The sequence below is a fragment of the Pseudophryne corroboree genome, unplaced genomic scaffold (genome assembly GCF_028390025.1).
Source record: "Pseudophryne corroboree isolate aPseCor3 unplaced genomic scaffold, aPseCor3.hap2 scaffold_1487, whole genome shotgun sequence".
Taxonomy (NCBI): Eukaryota; Metazoa; Chordata; class Amphibia; order Anura; family Myobatrachidae; genus Pseudophryne; species Pseudophryne corroboree.
Window position 1 is genome coordinate 66,256 of NW_026968117.1, and position 13,679 is coordinate 79,934.

The window sequence follows — 13,679 nt, forward strand, 5'->3', positions numbered from 1 at the left end:
TGGATTTTTTTTGCCAGCATATTTCTTTTTCTCTGCAACCCACTGCTAAATTGTGCTTCCTAGCTGTTTTTATAAAATCAATGAATCAAATCTAACTCTGATTACATCAGAGAAGGCCAGGTACCCTACACCAGAACAGGGGGTTTGAAATTTTGACTTGTCTACTTAAAGATCACCAAAATCTGATAACAAAGTCAATTACGTCCCTGGGTGGGATTGAACCACCAACCATTTGGTTAGTAGCCGGACGCACTAACCGATTGCGCCACAGAGACACTTTGCAAAAAGCACATACTGACAAAGGCTAATAAGCATACATCTAGAACGTTTCCTAGAAAAACTTTAAAAAGTCAATAATCTGGAGAGTTTTTGTAAAATGTTTCTTCCATCAACCAACGAAGAAACACATTGGTACTTTCCCATGATGACTGAGTGCTTCAGGATCTCTTGCACTTACATGTGCAGCAGAGTACTGCAATGGAAGCATGCTGGGCCCATAACCCAGAGGTAGGCAGATTGAAACTATCCTTTGCTATATGCATTTTTTTTTGTTAATTTAAGTAATCAAAACTGGGATTGATATTTTTGCTCTTTTATTTTTACTTAAAGTACAATAACTTTTTTACCATTTTAATTTGTTTTAATAGTATATTGACAGTATTGTTTTCTTTCAAATATCCACTTAATTTTCTTTACCCTATTATTAAAATGGTAATTGACAAAAACAAACTACATTGTCACCAGAAGAGCAATACAAAATGTACAAGTGATATATTAAAATCATCTTTCCAGCTTGAATTTCAATGATGCATTGGGGCAACAATTTTTTTAGCAACATCTTCACCCTTAAATAAAGATTTTCTTAATTCCTTACCTGTGTGCTAATTAGATATCACCTTGTTTTCACATTAAACAGACTTCCACATGAGAAAGCAGCAAGGATGCAGTGGCGTTAATGTTTCCTGGTGTCAACCCGTATTATTTCAGTAGACATTGAAATGAGGATGCATCTTGCTGCCTTTCCAATGAAGCAAGTTTAATTAAGTAATAGGTGAAAAACCATCCTTACAAAGGTGTTAATCAGAGACTTGGCTTTGTGGACACTTTTAAAAATAAAGCCAGAAAATGAAGAGCTGTTTAATCACTCAATTGGATTTTTTTGCCAGCATATTTCTTTTTCTCTGCAACCCACTGCTAAATTGTGCTTCCTAGCTGTTTTTATAAAATCACTGAATCAAATCTAACTCTGATTACATCAGAGAAGGCCAGGTACCCTACACCATAAGAGGGGGTTTGAAATTTTGACTTGTCTACTTAAAGATCACCAAAATCTGATAACAAGGTCAATTACGTCCCTGGGTGGGATTGAACCACCAACCTTTTGGTTAATAGCCATACACTAACTGATTGCGCCACAGAGACACTTTGCAAAAGTACATACTGACAAAGGCTAATAAGCATTCATCTAAAACGTTTCCTAGAAAAACTTTAAAAAGTCAATAATCTGGAGAGTTTTTGTAAGATGTTTCTTCCATCAACCAACGAAGAAACACATTGGTACTTTCCCATGATGACTGAGTGCTTCAGGATCTATTGCACTTACATGTGCAGCAGAGTACAGCAATGGAAGCATGCTGGGCACATAACCCAGAGGTAGGCAGATTGAAACTATCCTCTGCTATATGCATTTTTTTTTTTGTTAATTAAAGTAATCCAATACTGGGATTGATATGTTGGCTCTTTTATTTTTACTTACAGTACAATAACTTTTACCATTTTAATTTGTTTTAATAGTATATTGACAGTATTGTTTTCTTTCAAAAATCCACTTAATTTTCTTTACCCTATTATTAAAATGGTAATTGACAAAAACAAACTACATTGTCACCAGAAGAGCAATACAAAATGTACAAGTGATATATTAAAATCATCTTTCCAGCTTGAATTTCAATGATGCATTGGGGCAACGATTTTGTGAGAAACATTTTCACCCTTAAATAAAGATTTTCTTAATTCCTTACCTGTGTGCTAATTAGATATCACCTTGTTTTCACATTAAACAGACTTCCACATGAGAAAGCAGCAAGGATGCAGTGGCGTTAATGTTTCCTGGTGTCAACCTGTATTATTTCAGTAAACATTGAAATGAGGATGCATCTTGCTGCCATTCCAATGAAGCAAGTTTAATTTAGTAATAGGTTAAAAACCATCCTTACAAAGGTGTTAATCAGAGACTTGGCTTTGTGGACACTTTTCAGAGAACAAATTTGTTAGCATAAAAATAAAGCCAGAAAATTAAGAGCTGTTTAATCACTCAATTGGATTTTTTTTGCCAGCATATTTCTTTTTCTCTGCAACCCACTGCTAAATTGTGCTTCCTAGCAGTTTTTATAAAATCACTGAATCAAATCTAACTCTGATTACATCAGAGAAGGCCAGGTACCCTACACCATAAGAGGGGGTTTGAAATTTTGACTTGTCTACTTAAAGATCACCAAAATCTGATAACAAGGTCAATTACATCCCTGGGTGGGATTGAACCACCAACCTTTTGGTTAATAGCTGTGCACACTAACTGATTGCGCCACAGAGACACTTTGCAAAAGTCCATACTGACAAAGGCTAATAAGCATTTATCTAAAACGTTTCCTTGAAAAACTTTAAAAAGTCAATAATCTGGAGAGTTTTTGTAAGATGTTTCTTCCATCAACCAACGAAGAAACACATTGGTACTTTCCCATGATGAGTGAGTGCTTCAGGATCTCTTGCACTTACATGTGCAGCAGAGTACAGCAATGGAAGCATGCTGGGCCCATAACCCAGCGGTAGGCAGATTGAAACTATCCTCTGCTATATGCATTTTTTTTTGTTAATTAAAGTAATCCAAAACTGGGATTGATATTTTGGCTCTTTTATTTTTACTTAAAGTACAATAACTTTTACCATTTTAATTTGTTTTAATAGTATATTGACAGTATTGTTTTCTTTCAAAAATCCACTTAATTTTCTTTACCCTATTATTAAAATGGTAATTGACAAAAACAAACTACATTGTCACCAGAAGAGCAATACAAAATGTACAAGTGATATATTAAAATCATCTTTCCAGCTTGAATTTCAATGATGCATTGGGGCAACGATTTTGTGAGAAACATCTTCACCCTTAAATAAAGATTTTCTTAATTCCTTACCTGTGTGCTAATTAGATATCACCTTGTTTTCACATTAAACAGACTTCCACATGAGAAAGCAGCAAGGATACAGTGGCGTTAATGTTTCCTGGTGTCAACCTGTATTATTTCAGTAGACATTGAAATGAGGATGCATCTTGCTGCCTTTCCAAAGAAGCAAGTTTAATTTAGTAATAGGTGAAAAACCATCCCTACAAAGGTGTTAATCAGAGACTTGGCTTTGTGGACACTTTTCAAAGAACAAATTTGTTAGCATAAAAATAAAGCCAGAAAATGAAGAGCTGTTTAATCACTCAATTGGATTTTTTTTGCCAGCATATTTCTTTTTCTCTGCAACCCACTGCTAAATTGTGCTTCCTAGCTGTTTTTATAAAATCACTGAATCAAATCTAACTCTGATTACATCAGAGAAGGCCAGGTACCCTACACCATAACAGGGGGTTTGAAATTTTGACTTGTCTACTTAAAGATCACCAAAATCTGATAACAAGGTCAATTACGTCCCTGGTTGGGATTAAACCACCAACCCTTTTGGTTAGTAGCCGAACACACTAACCGATTGCGCCACAGAGACACTTTGCAAAAAGTACATACTGACAAAGTCTAATAAGTATACATCTAGAACGTTTCCTAGAAAAACTTTAAAAAATCAATAATCTGGAGAGTTTTTGTAAGATGTTTCTTCCATCAACCAACGAAGAAACACATTGGTACTTTCCCATGATGACTGAGTGCTTCAGGATCTCTTGCACTTACATGTGCAGCAGAGTACTGCAATGGAAGCATGCTGGGCCCATAACCCAGAGGTAGGCAGATTGAAACTATCCTTTGCTATATGCATTTTTTTTTGTTCATTTAAGTAATCAAAACTGGGATTGATATTTTTGCTCTTTTATTTTTACTTAAAGTACAGTAACTTTTACCATTTTAATTTGTTTTAATAGTATATTGACAGTATAGTTTTCTTTAAAAAATCCACTTAATTTTCTTTACCCTATTATTAAAAGGGTAATTTACAAAAACAAACTACATTGTCACCAGAAGAGCAATACAAAATGTACAAGTGATATATTAAAATCATCTTTCCAGCTTGAATTTCAATGATGCATTGGGGAAACGATTTTGTGAGAAACATCTTCACCCTTAAATAAAGATTTTCTTAATTCCTTACCTGTGTGCTAATTAGATATCACCTTGTTTTCACATTAAACAGACTTCCACATGAGAAAGCAGCAAGGATGCAGTGGCGTTAATGTTTCCTGGTGTCAACCCGTATTATTTCAGTAGACATTGAAATGAGGATGCATCTTGCTGCCTTTCCAATGAAGCAAATTTAATTTAGTAATAGGTGAAAAACCATCCCTACAAAGGTGTTAATCAGAGACTTGGCTTTGTGGACACTTTTCAGAGAACAAATTTGTTAGCATAAAAATAAAGCCAGAAAATGAAGAGCTGTTTAATCACTCAATTGGATTTTTTTGCCAGCATATTTCTTTTTCTCTGCAACCCACTGCTAAATTGTGCTTCCTAGCTGTTTTTATAAAATGTTTCTTCCATCAATCAACGAAGAAACACATTGGTACTTTCCCATGATGAGTGAGTGCTTCAGGATCTCTTGCACTTACATGTGCAGCAGAGTACTGCAATGGAAGCATGCTGGGCCCATAACCCAGAGGTAGGCAGATTGAAACTATCCTTTGCTATATGCATTTTTTTTGTTAATTTAAGTAATCAAAACTGGGATTGATATTTTTGCTCTTTTATTTTTACTTGAAGTACAATAACTTTTACCATTTTAATTTGTTTAAATCCACTTAATTTTCTTTACCCTATTATTAAAAGGGTAATTGACAAAAACAAACTACATTGTCACCAGAAGAGCAATACAAAATGTACAAGTGATATATTAAAATCATCTTTCCAGCTTGAATTTCAATGATGCATTGGGGCAACGATTTTGTGAGAAACATTTTCACCCTTAAATAAAGATTTTCTTAATTCCTTACCTGTGTGCTAATTAGATATCACCTTGTTTTCACATTAAACAGACTTCCACATGAGAAAGCAGCAAGGATGCAGTGGCGTTAATGTTTCCTGGTGTCAACCTGTATTATTTCAGTAGACATTGAAATGAGGATGCATCTTGCTGCCTTTCCAATGAAGCAAGTTTAATTTAGTAATAGGTGAAAAACCATCCTTACAAAGGTGTTAATCAGAGACTTGGCTATGTGGACACTTTTCAGAGAACAAATTTGTTAGCATAAAAATAAAGCCAGAAAATGAAGAGCTGTTTAATCACTCAATTGGATTTTTTTTGCCAGCATATTTCTTTTTCTCTGCAACCCACTGCTAAATTGTGCTTCCTAGCTGTTTTTATAAAATCACTGAATCAAATCTAACTCTGATTACATCAGAGAAGGCCAGGTACCCTACACCATAACAGGGGGTTTGAAATTTTGACTTGTCTACTTAAAGATCACCAAAATCTGATAACAAGGTCAATTACGTCCCTGGGTGGGATTGAACCACCAACCTTTTGGTTAATAGCCATACACACTAACTGATTGCGCCACAGAGACACTTTGCAAAAGTACATACTGACAAAGGCTAATAAGCATTCATCTAAAACGTTTCCTAGAAAAACTTTAAAAAGTCAATAATCTGGAGAGTTTTTGTAAGATGTTTCTTCCATCAACCAACGAAGACACACATTGGTACTTTCCCATGATGAGTGAGTGCTTCAGGATCTATTGCACTTACTTGTGCAGCAGAGTACAGCAATGGAAGCATGCTGGGCACATAACCCAGAGGTAGGCAGATTGAAACTATCCTCTGCTATATGCATTTTTTTTGTTAATTAAAGTAATCCAAAACTGGGATTGATATGTTGGCTCTTTTATTTTTACTTACAGTACAATAACTTTTACCATTTTAATTTGTTTTAATAGTATATAGACAGTATTGTTTTCTTTCAAAAATCCACTTAATTTTCTTTACCCTATTATTAAAATGGTATTTGACAAAAACAAACTACATTGTCACCAGAAGAGCAATACAAAATGTACAAGTGATATATTAAAATCATCTTTCCAGCTTGAATTTCAATGATGCATTGGGGCAACGATTTTGTGAGAAACATTTTCACCCTTAAATAAAGATTTTCTTAATTCCTTACCTGTGTGCTAATTAAATATCACCTTGTTTTCACATTAAACAGACTTCCACATGAGAAAGCAGCAAGGATGCAGTGGCGTTAATGTTTCCTGGTGTCAACCTGTATTATTTCAGTAGAAATTGAAATGAGGATGCATCTTGCTGCCTTTCCAATGAAGCAAGTTTAATTTAGTAATAGGTTAAAAACCATCCTTACAAAGGTGTTAATCAGAGACTTGGCTTTGTGGACACTTTTCAGAGAACAAATTTGTTAGCATAAAAATAAAGCCAGAAAATGAAGAGCTGTTTAATCACTCAATTGGATTTTTTTTTGCCAGCATATTTCTTTTTCTCTGCAACCCACTGCTAAATTGTGCTTCCTAGCTGTTTTTATAAAATCAATGAATCAAATCTAACTACATCAGAGAAGGCCAGGTACCCTACACCAGAACAGGGGGTTTGAAATTTTGACTTGTCTACTTAAAGATCACCAAAATCTGATAACAAGGTCAATTACGTCCCTGGGTGGGATTGAACCACCAACCTTTTGGTTAATAGCCGTGCACACTAACTGATTGCGCCACAAAGACACTTTGCAAAAGTACATACTGACAAAGGCTAATAAGCATTCATCTAAAACGTTTCCTAGAAAAACTTTAAAAAGTCAATAATCTGGAGAGTTTTTGTAAAATGTTTCTTCCATCAACCAACGAAGAAACACATTGGTACTTTCCCATGATGAGTGAGTGCTTCAGGATCTCTTGCACTTACATGTGCAGCAGAGTACTGCAATGGAAGCATGCTGGGCCCATAACCCAGAGGTAGGCAGATTGAAACTATCCTTTGCTATATGCATTTTTTTTGTTAATTTAAGTAATCAAAACTGGGATTGATATTTTTGCTCTTTTATTTTTACTTGAAGTACAATAACTTTTACCATTTTAATTTGTTTGAATAGTATATTGACAGTATAGTTTTCTTTAAAAAATCCACTTAATTTTCTTTACCCTATTATTAAAAGGGTAATTGACAAAAACAAACTACATTGTCACCAGAAGAGCAATACAAAATGTACAAGTGATATATTAAAATCATCTTTCCAGCTTGAATTTCAATGATGCATTGGGGCAACGATTTTGTGAGAAACATCTTCACCCTTAAATAAAGATTTTCTTAATTCCTTACCTGTGTGCTAATTAGATATCACCTTGTTTTCACATTAAACAGACTTCTACATGAGAAAGCAGCAAGGATGCAGTGGCGTTAATGTTTCCTGGTGTCAACCTGTATTATTTCAGTAGACATTGAAATGAGGATGCATCTTGCTGCCTTTCCAATGAAGCAAGTTTAATTTAGTAATAGGTGAAAAACCATCCCTACAAAGGTGTTAATCAGAGACTTGGCTTTGTGGACACTTTTCAGAGAACAAATTTGTTAGCATAAAAATAAAGCCAGAAAATGAAGAGCTGTTTAATCACTCAATTGGATTTTTTTGCCAGCATATTTCTTTTTCTCTGCAACCCACTGCTAAATTGTGCTTCCTAGCTGTTTTTATAAAATCACTGAATCAAATCTAACTCTGATTACATCAGAGAAGGCCAGGTACCCTACACCATAAGAGGGGGTTTGAAATTTTGACTTGTCTACTTAAAGATCACCAAAATCTGATAACAAGATCAATTACGTCCCTGGGTGGGATTGAACCACCAACCTTTTGGTTTATAGCCGTACACACTAACTGATTGCGCCACAGAGACACTTTGCAAAAGTACATACTGACAAAGGCTAATAAGCATTCATCTAAAACGTTTCCTAGAAAAACTTTAAAAAGTCAATAATCTGGAGAGTTTTTGTAAGATGTTTCTTCCATCCACCAACGAAGAAACACATTGGTACTTTCCCATGATGAGTGAGTGCTTCAGGATCTCTTGCACTTACATGTGCAGCAGAGTACTGCAATGGAAGCATGCTGGGCCCATAACCCAGAGGTAGTCAGATTAAAACTATCCTCTGCTATATGCATTTTTTTTGTTAATTAAAGTAATCCAAAACTGGGATTGATATTTTTGCTCTTTTATTTTTCATTAAAGTACAATAACTTTTACCATTTTAATTTGTTTTAATAGTATATTGAAAGTATTGTTTTCTTTTAAAAATCCACTTAATTTTCTTTACCCTATTATTAAAATGGTAATTGACAAAAACAAACTACATTGTCACCAGAAGAGCAATACAAAATGTACAAGTGATATATTAAAATCATCTTTCCAGCTTGAATTTCAATGATGCATTGGGGCAACGATTTTGTGAGAAACATTTTCACCCTTAAATAAAGATTTTCTTAATTCCTTACCTGTGTGCTAATTAGATATCACCTTGTTTTCACATTAAACAGACTTCCACATGAGAAAGCAGCAAGGATGCAGTGGCATTAATGTTTCCTGGTGTCAACCTGTATTATTTCAGTAGAAATTGAAATGAGGATGCATCTTGCTGCCTTTCCAATGAAGCAAGTTTAATTTAGTAATAGGTGAAAAACCATCCCTACAAAGGTGTTAATCAGAGACTTGGCTTTGTGGACACTTTTCAGAGAACAAATTTGTTAGCATAAAAATAAAGCCAGAAAATGAAGAGCTGTTTAATCACTCAATTGGATTTTTTTTGCCAGCATATTTCTTTTTCTCTGCAACCCACTGCTAAATTGTGCTTCCTATCTGTTTTTATAAAATCACTGAATCAAATCTAACTCTGATTACATCAGAGAAGGCCAGGTACCCTACACCATAACAGGGGGTTTGAAAATTTGACTTGTCTACTTAAAGATCACCAAAATCTGATAACAAGGTCAATTACGTCCCTGGGTGGGATTGAACCACCAACCTTTTGGTTAGTAGCCAGACACACTAACCGATTGCGCCACAGAGACACTTTGTAAAAATTACATACTGACAAAGGCTAATAAGCATACATCTAGAACGTTTCCTAGAAAAACTTTAAAAAGTCAATAATCTGGAGAGTTTTTGTAAGATGTTTCTTCCATCAACCAACGAAGAAACACATTGGTACTTTCCCATGATGAGTGAGTGCTTCAGGATCTCTTGCACTTACATGTGCAGCAGAGTACTGCAATGGAAGCATGCTGGGCCCATAACCCAGAGGTAGGCAGATTGAAACTATCCTTTGCTATATGCATTTTTTTTTGTTAATTTAAGTAATCAAAACTGGGATTGATATTTTTGCTCTTTTATTTTTACTTTTAGTACAATAACTTTTACCATTTTAATTTGTTTTAATAGTATATTGACAGTATAGTTTTCTTTAAAAAATCCACTTAATTTTCTTTACCCTATTATTAAAAGGGTAATTGACAAAAACAAACTACATTGTCACCAGAAGAGCAATACAAAATGTACAAGTGATATATTAAAATCATCTTTCCAGCTTGAATTTCAATGATGCATTGGGGCAACGATTTTGTGAGAAACATCTTCACCCTTAAATAAAGATTTTCTTAATTCCTTACCTGTGTGCTAATTAGATATCACCTTGTTTTCACATTAAACAGACTTCCACGTGAGAAAGCAGCAAGGATGCAGTGGCGTTAATGTTTCCTGGTGTCAACCTGTATTATTTCAGTAGAAATTGAAATGAGGATGCATCTTGCTGCCTTTCCAATGAAGCAAGTTTAATTTAGTAATAGGTGAAAAACCATCCCTACAAAGGTGTTAATCAGAGACTTGGCTTTGTGGACACTTTTCAGAGAACAAATTTGTTAGCATAAAAATAAAGCCAGAAAATGAAGAGCTGTTTAATCACTCAATTGGATTTTTTTTGCCAGCATATTTCTTTTTCTCTGCAACCCACTGCTAAATTGTGCTTCCTATCTGTTTTTATAAAATCACTGAATCAAATCTAACTCTGATTACATCAGAGAAGGCCAGGTACCCTACACCATTACAGGGAGTTTGAAATTTTGACTTGTCTACTTAAAGATCACCAAAATCTGATAACAAGGTCAATTACGTCCCTGGGTGGGATTGAAACACCAACCTTTCGGTTAGTAGCCAGACACACTAACCGATTGCGCCATAGAGACACTTTGTAAAAAGTACATCCTGACAAAGGCTAATAAGCATACATCTAGAACGTTTCCTAGAAAAACTTTAAAAAGTCAATAATCTGGAGAGTTTTTGTAAGATGTTTCTTCCATCAACCAACGAAGAAACACATTGGTACTTTCCCATGATGAGTGAGTGCTTCAGGATCTCTTGCACTCATATGTGCAGCAGAGTACTGCAATGGAAGCATGCTGGGCCCATAACCCAGAGGTAGGCAGATTGAAACTATCCTTTGCTATATGCATTTTTTGTTGTTGATTTAAGTAATCAAAACTGGGATTGATATTTTTGCTCTTTTATTTTTACTTAAAGTACAATAACTTTTACCATTTTAATTTGTTTTAATAGTATATTGAAAGTATTGTTTTCTTTTAAAAATCCACTTAATTTTCTTTACCCTATTATTAAAATGGTAATTGACAAAAACAAACTACATTGTCACCAGAAGAGCAATACAAAATGTACAAGTGATATATTAAAATCATCTTTCCAGCTTGAATTTCAATGATGCATTGGGGCAACGATTTTGTGAGAAACATTTTCACCCTTAAATAAAGATTTTCTTAATTCCTTACCTGTGTGCTAATTAGATATCACCTTGTTTTCACATTAAACAGACTTCCACATGAGAAAGCAGCAAGGATGCAGTGGCGTTAATGTTTCCTGGTGTCAACCTGTATTATTTCAGTAGACATTGAAATGAGGATGCATCTTGCTGCCTTTCCAATGAAGCAAGTTTAATTTAGTAATAGGTGAAAAACCATCCTTACAAAGGTGTTAATCAGAGACTTGGCTATGTGGACACTTTTCAGAGAACAAATTTGTTAGCATAAAAATAAAGCCAGAAAATGAAGAGCTGTTTAATCACTCAATTGGATTTTTTTTGCCAGCATATTTCTTTTTCTCTGCAACCCACTGCTAAATTGTGCTTCCTAGCTGTTTTTATAAAATCACTGAATCAAATCTAACTCTGATTACATCAGAGAAGGCCAGGTACCCTACACCATAACAGGGGGTTTGAAATTTTGACTTGTCTACTTAAAGATCACCAAAATCTGATAACAAGGTCAATTACGTCCCTGGGTGGGATTGAACCACCAACCTTTTGGTTAATAGCCGTGCACACTAACTGATTGCGCCACAGAGACACTTTGCAAAAGTCCTTACTGACAAAGGCTAATAAGCATTCATCTAAAACGTTTCCTAGAAAAACTTTAAAAAGTCAATAATCTGGAGAGTTTTTATAAGATGTTTCTTCCATCAACCAACGAAGAAACACATTGGTACTTTCCCATGATGAGTGAGTGCTTCATGATCTCTTGCACTTACATGTGCAGCAGAGTACAGCAATGGAAGCATGCTGGGCCCATAACCCAGCGGTAGGCAGATTGAAACTATCCTCTGCTATATGCATTTTTTTTTGTTAATTAAAGTAATCCAAAACTGGGATTGATATTTTGGCTCTTTTATTTTTACTTAAAGTACAATAACTTTTACCATTTTAATTTGTTTTAATAGTATATTGACAGTATTGTTTTCTTTCAAAAATCCACTTAATTTTCTTTACCCTATTATTAAAATGGTAATTGACAAAAACAAACTACATTGTCACCAGAAGAGCAATACAAAATGTACAAGTGATATATTAAAATCATCTTTCCAGCTTGAATTTCAATGATGCATTGGGGCAACGATTTTGTGAGAAACATCTTCACCCTTAAATAAAGATTTTCTTAATTCCTTACCTGTGTGCTAATTAGATATCACCTTGTTTTCACATTAAACAGACTTCCACATGAGAAAGCAGCAAGGATACAGTGGCGTTAATGTTTCCTGGTGTCAACCTGTATTATTTCAGTAGACATTGAAATGAGGATGTATCTTGCTGCCTTTCCAATGAAGCAAGTTTAATTTAGTAATAGGTGAAAAACCATCCCTACAAAGGTGTTAATCAGAGACTTGGCTTTGTGGACACTTTTCAAAGAACACATTTGTTAGCATAAAAATAAAGCCAGAAAATGAAGAGCTGTTTAATCACTCAATTGGATTTTTTTTGCCAGCATATTTCTTTTTCTCTGCAACCCACTGCTAAATTGTGCTTCCTAGCTGTTTTTATAAAATCACTGAATCAAATCTAACTCTGATTACATCAGAGAAGGCCAGGTACCCTACACCATAACAGGGGGTTTGAAATTTTGACTTGTCTACTTAAAGATCACCAAAATCTGATAACAAGGTCAATTACGTCCCTGGTTGGAATTGAACCACCAACCTTTTGATTAGTAGCCGGACACACTAACCAATTGCGCCACAGAGACACTTTGCAAAAAGTACATACTGACAAAGTCTAATAAGCATACATCTAGAACGTTTCCTAGAAAAACTTTAAAAAGTCAATAATCTGGAGAGTTTTTGTAAGATGTTTCTTCCATCAACCAATGAAGAAACACATTGGTACTTTCCCATGATGAGTGAGTGCTTCAGGATCTCTTGCACTTACATGTGCAGCAGAGTACTGCAATGGAAGCATGCTGGGCCCATAACCCAGAGGTAGGCAGATTAAAACTATCCTCTGCTATATGCATTTTTTTTGTTAAAGTAATCCAAAACTGGTATTGATATTTTTGCTCTTTTATTTTTCATTAAAGTACAATAACTTTTACCATTTTAATTTGTTTTAATAGTATATTGAAAGTATTGTTTTCTTTTAAAAATCCACTTAATTTTCTTTACCCTATTATTAAAATGGTAATTGACAAAAACAAACTACATTGTCACCAGAAGAGCAATACAAAATGTACAAGTGATATATTAAAATCATCTTTCCAGCTTGAATTTCAATGATGCATTGGGGCAACGATTTTGTGAGAAACATTTTCACCCTTAAATAAAGATGTTCTTAATTCCTTACCTGTGTGCTAATTAGATATCACCTTGTTTTCACATTAAACAGACTTCCACATGAGAAAGCAGCAAGGATGCAGTGGCGTTAATGTTTCCTGGTGTCAACCTGTATTATTTCAGTAGACATTGAAATGAGGATGCATCTTGCTGCCTTTCCAATGAAGCAAGTTTAATTTAGTAATAGGCCAAAAACCATCCTTACAAACGTGTTAATCAGAGACTTGGCTTTGTGGACACTTTTCAGAGAACAAATTTGTTAGCATAAAAATAAAGCCAGAAAATGAAGAGCTGTTTAATCACTCAATTGGATTTT

General features: G+C 34.7%; 2 non-coding genes across 2 annotated transcripts; both read right to left on the bottom strand.

The window, feature by feature from the left end:
* Positions 1 to 201: 201 nt before the first annotated feature.
* TRNAS-ACU (transfer RNA serine (anticodon ACU)) lies at positions 202 to 275 on the bottom strand. Its single transcript has one exon. It is a non-coding gene; the product is annotated as a tRNA-Ser (tRNA).
* Positions 276 to 9,196: 8,921 nt separating this feature from the next.
* Positions 9,197 to 9,270, bottom strand: TRNAS-ACU (transfer RNA serine (anticodon ACU)). Its single transcript has one exon. It is a non-coding gene; the product is annotated as a tRNA-Ser (tRNA).
* Between the last annotated feature and the right edge of the window lie 4,409 nt (positions 9,271 to 13,679).